Genomic DNA, 6,000 nt, shown 5'->3' with positions numbered 1-6,000 from the left:
CCAACTATTAGTGCAGGTTGGCTCCTTTTCGGCAACTTTTAAATATGTCTGTCTTCTTCCCTGCTCAAACCACATCTAGAATTAACATATGAGGATCTTTTGAAGAAAATTGGGATGTTTAAATGGGAGAAGGCTTAGGGGAGGATGACATGATTACTATCTCCAACCATCTGAAGGTCTATTACATGGTTGAAGAATTAGACTTGTTCTGTTCAGTTCTAGGAGAGTGAACAAGAATTAAGTAGAGAAGATTACAGTGAGCTAGATGTGGGGCTAGCATAAGAAGGAATTTCCCATAAATGAGAGTTGTTCAGCAAGAGTTGGCTACTTCAGCAGAAAATAAATGTCCCTTCCATTGGAGTGGAAGTGCTACAAATGAGGCCTTTGACCAGCTCCAAGCAAAAGGCAAATATTATAATCAGGGTTTTTGTAGAAGGATTCATATATCAAATAAAGATTAAACAAGTTGGCCTGTGTGACCCTGGACAAGTCACTTAAACTTTGTAAGAATTCATTTTCTTCTCTCTAAAATGAAAGTTTTAGACTAAATGATTGAGGATCTTTTCAGCTCCAATTCTATGATCCTGTAAAAGATAACACGCTTTGCAATTCTGTTGTTGTATAGTGATGTGTCCTTAGATCAGGCTACACAGAAAGTTATATGCAAACTGAATGTTCAATAGAATTGCACTCACATAATTCTCTAAATTCAGATCCTCAGTTCTCCATAATCATTTATCTCCTTCTGTTTTCTTCTAGATGTTTTTGGTCCACAAAAGAAGACTTTATCCATTGCCTACCAAGATCTGATTTGATGGAAAAGTTTGTGATGGAAAACATGGTCATGAACAAAGATCTCAAACTGTACTGCAAAAAACAATGGGAAAAAATGGTCCTCAAGGAAATAAGTTCACACAAGAGACATCAGAGGATCTCAGAGAGAGAAAAAATTCGAAAGGTCAAACCTCTGCCCCTATCAATACATCCTTCTTTTGAATACCTTCAGTGATGGAGAGCTCACTACCTCAGAATCAGCCCATTCCACTTTCAGGCAGCCCTAGTTTTGGGGAAGTTCTTCTTTATAGGGAGCCAGAATCTCTCTGAAATCTCCCCTTTCCATTCCCCCAACCATGACTCTTAGATCTATCTTCAGAGGGCATATAGAAAAATTTTAATCTCTTCCTCATAACAGTCCTTTCAAAAACTTAGAGAGATTATATACTTCCCAATTCTTAACTTTTCCAGGCTAAACATTCTTACTTTCTTCACTTTTCTTTTGGGCATTGTTTCCCATCCTTCATCTTGTTTGTCCTCCTTTGGACACTCTGACTTGTCAGTGTCCTTAAAATTAGGCTCTCAGAATTGGACACAGGATTTCAGATGCTGTCTGGCCCAGGGAGAAGAACAGCAGGATAACTGGCACCTTTCTCATTCTAGAAACTGCTTTACTAAGTGGACATCTGCCAGACAGATGTAGTAGGCAGAAGTTACAGAGAAGAAGGTTGGAGCTCATATATTGAATGGAAGCAAATACTATTCCCATGAGTAAAGACTACTCACTGCCAGGCACTACTGACTACTGAATAGTGGTTTGACTATAAGATGTCAGTCAATCTCTCTTGCCCTCAGTTTCCTCACCCATACAGTGAGGGAATTATGTGTATTTACATCAAAGGTCTTTTGCCTCTCCAAATCTATCATTTAGTACTATAGTTATTTTGCACCTATTTTATCTAAAATACTTTGCTAGGCCCAAGGGATACAAAGACAAAAATTAAACAGTCCATCTTGAACTAGAGCTTATATATCTATATATGAGTTGGGGAGGCAGGCGTATAAATAAGCAGAGAGTATATTCAAAATAAAAAAAAGTTCAAGAAAGAGAGCCAACAATTGGGGCATCTAGATGAGCCTTATCTTAAGGACTGGTGACACCTATTGTGTCTAAAACAATATATCCAATCTGTTTCTAAGTCTTAAATCTCCACTATAGCTCTCTTACCTGTCTGTTCCTCTCCAAGCACACTGCCACCATCCTTTTTTCTGGGCTCTTCATCAGTTAATACTCCAGGCCCTTATTTGTTGCTGACTTCTATCCTCTCCTCTCTCTGTTCTCCAAGTTTCCATAAAAATTTTTCTTAACTGCAGGTCTGATCATGTAATTTTCCTGCTCAGAAATCTTCAATGGCTCCCCATTGCCTCTAGGATAAATATGCAATTCTTGCCTTGATATTTAAAGATTGTCATAATACAACTCTAGCCTACCTTTCCAGATGTAGATTCAGTTTACATTCCAACCACTCTGTCCTACTTGCTGTTCATAAAACCTGGCATTCCATCTCTGGTCTCTGCTTTTTCACAAGCTGCTTCCCATATCTGGGAAACACTTCCTTCTAACCTGAACCTCTTAAAATCCTTAAATTGCTTCAAACCATATTTCTAATGCCACCTCCAGCAGGAAGCTTTTCCTGGTTCCACTCATCATTAGCATTCACTATCTTCTCCTCAAAATATCACGTATATATTGTGGGGCTGTCCCATGTAGAATGGTGAGGATGGGTCTGTGCCCTAGCCTTTTCCATTGGGCCATATGTGTTCTGGCCCATTTCAAGAGGATCTGTAAAACCAACACCACCTGGACTATCCCTACATCTTTGGGGGCTATGGTTGATGACCAAACCAGAAAGAACCAGAGAGCCAGTAGGCTATAAGAAACAAGATCAAAGTTTCTACTCATATCTCTTCTACTACCCTTGAAAAGTGCCACTTGGGACTCAAGCAACTTCTCCCTTGTACTTCCCATCGAGGTAAGAAAAGAAATGACTTTTTCCATTTCATCCATGCACAAAGTAGAAGATACATACATATTTATTTGTGAACATAGTATGTCCCCCAGTTGAATGTAAGCTCTTTGAAAACAGGAATTATTTTCATTTTCCCCTTATTTTTGTCTTTGTATCTTTAGACATCGGAATTAAGGAAGTCACTTTGTTATTTCCAGATCCATTAAATGAAGTTAAAAGTCACAGTATGATTACCTGAGGTCCATGTTGATACTGGATCCATTTAAGGACCTATATACAATATGGACAAACAACAGAGAAATAGATCAGTAACTTTTTTCACTCCTACCCAATTCAACCTCAGAAAAATCGGTCCAAGTGCAAAATAGATACAGATGGTCCAGAAGTCAGAAGATGTAAGTTAGAGTCCTTTCTCTGCTACCAATTTACTACATGTGATCTTTGGTAAGTCACTTCCCCTCTATAGGCCTCAGCTTCCCCATCAGTAAAATGGTGACTTCATCAGCTAATGACAAGTGACAAGAGTAAGCTAGAATTGGAGTCCTGATGGCTGAGTTTAGATCTGGGATCTAGCATTTATCTGAATGACTTAATCTCTCTGGGCTTCAGTTTCCTCAACTGTGAAAGTGGAGATAATTGTAATATTATTTGCCTTGTTGAGTTGTCATAAAAAAGTACTTTTTAAACCATAAAATTCTGTGGAAATGGGAATTATTCATATTATTTCTCCATGATGAACAGAGTATTGTTTCATGCAGAATATATGCTCAGGAAATGTTTTTCACTGATGGGAGAATCAAGCCCGCAACAGAAATCGTCAAAAGATTTCACTTTTCATTGAAACAACCAAAAGGGATTTGATGACCAGCAGGTGGTGCCATTTCATTATTTTGGTTGACTAAAGATAAAGGTGACAGGAATTCAATAGCCTGCTGGTGGATCTGACAGCTGCTACAAGTCTGTCCCCCTCCATCCATCTTCTATTCAGCCACCTAGAGCTCTTGTAAGATCATGTCAGCCCTATACTTAATAAACTGTAGTAACTCCTTAACACCCCTTGAATCAAACATAAAATTCTCTGGCATTCAAAGCTCTTCATAAGCTACATCCAGCTCCCTTTCCAGACTTCTTACACCCCACTTCCCAACATGGCAGTACCAGTGACATTGGCTTCCTGGCTGTTTCACAAACAAGACACCTTGTCTTTAAGTTCTGCACATTTTCTCTGCCTGCCCACATGTCTTATCTCCCTCCTCCTTTCTGTGTCCTGGCTCCTTTCCAGTCCCAGTTAAAATCCCATCTCTATGGAGCCTTTCCCAATCCCTCTTAAACCTAGTGAGGCAACTAGGTGGCACAGTGAATAGAGCACTAGGCCTGGAGTCAGGAAGAACTGAGGTCACCTCTGGCCTCATATTTATTTACGAGTGTTATGATCCTGGGCAAGTCAATTATCTTTTGTTTCCTCAACTGGAAAAAGGGGATAGTGATAGTACCCAGTTTGCAGGTTATTTGTAAACCATTTAGCACTGTGCCTGGCACATAGTAGTTGCTATATAAATGATTTTTCCCTTTTCCACTCCTATGCCTTCCCCTGTTAATTATTTGCTATACATACTGCATAGGGGCAGCTAGGTGGTTCAGTGGATAGAACACCAGAGCAGGAGTCAGGAGGACCTGAGTTCAAACCTCACCTCAGACACTTGACACTCAGTAGCTGTGTGACCTTGGGCAAGTCACTTAACCCCAATTGCCTCATCCTGGGTCATCTCCAGTCATCCTGATGAATATCTGGTCACTGGATTCAGATGGCTCTGGAGGACAAGTGAGGCTGGTGACCTGCACAGCCCTCCCTCACTCAAAACAAAGTTAAGTGTATGTCATGTCATTATTTCTCTTCAGCAACAAAGGATGAACCCACACATATATATACTGCATATAAGTGTGTACTTTTTTTTTTAATACACATTTGCTTTCTTGTCTCTTCTATTGGATTGTGAGGTTCTTGGGGGCAGAAACTGTGTTTGGCCTTTTTTTTTGTATCCATGGTGCTTAGCACAGAGCCTGGCACATAGAAGGCATTTTAAAAAGCTCAATGACTGTCTTTTCTACATCTAGATTATGACAGCTTTAATATATAATCTCTAATCAAACTGAAGAACTATGATCTGATCTCTACCCCAGTGTGTGGCACTGATGGCATTAGCCACAATAACCCATGTTAGTTGTGTATTGAGATCAGAGGAGGGTATAAGATTCAGCGCTGGACTAAACACTTCCCAAAATGTGCTTCTTTACCTAGTAGACTGTGTGGGATGGCTCAGGTCCCTACATAAATCAATTACTCAGAGGCCTCTCAAAGTGATGACAGAAAAGTGATTTATTCGATTCTCGAGAAGCGGGGCTAACCTGTAGGAGTAGGAAAGCCGAAGACAAAGAAAGGGGCAGTGATTTATATAGACCCTAACTGAAGTCCCTCCTCCCCCCACTGACCGTTATCCTCATTAGCTGAGAATATGATCTTACATTCTAGACACAAAATCTAACCAATCCCTTTTGAAATGAAGACATCGAGGAATTATATAAGTTTTGTCCAATCATTGAGACCCTAATACACTACACAGTTTTATATCCTTATATGGAACTACTCTGTTCTAAAAATATTGTAACCTTGAGCCTTTAGGCCTTACCTCACCCCTGGGAGAAGAATTACAATCTGAGAAGTCTTCACTAAACCTATCCCACTCAAGACTAAACCTGAAAAGCACCTTGAAGTCTTTTGAGACCAGCTTTCTACCTGAAACAGGAATTTTCCTTACAGGCTCCTTGATGGATGTTCATCTACTTTCCAAAGGAATACAGTATTGTGTGAGCAAACCGGGGACCGAATTCTAGCCTTAACTATTTCCTGCTTGTGTGACCTCGGGCAACTTCCTTTCTGTCTCTGGACCTTAGTTTCCCCATTTATGAAATGAGGACTAAATGGTTGCGATGGTCCCTTGCAGCCCTAAATGTATGACTATGTGAGCCTTTGCTGGTCTTTGGCTGTGTCATCTTTAAAGCGAAACAGTTTGGCTAGTGGTTCTCTAATGTTCCTTCCATTTCTAAATTCTTATGACATTCAGTGATAGTGTGGAGCAGTGTAAAGAACATGATATTTGGAGTCAGAGGGCCTCTTTTTTTGAATCTCAGCTCTTCC

Source organism: Notamacropus eugenii, chromosome 1 (assembly GCF_028372415.1).
Source record: "Notamacropus eugenii isolate mMacEug1 chromosome 1, mMacEug1.pri_v2, whole genome shotgun sequence".
In the NCBI taxonomy this organism is placed as follows: domain Eukaryota; kingdom Metazoa; phylum Chordata; class Mammalia; order Diprotodontia; family Macropodidae; genus Notamacropus; species Notamacropus eugenii.
This window is presented reverse-complemented; position numbering follows the sequence as displayed.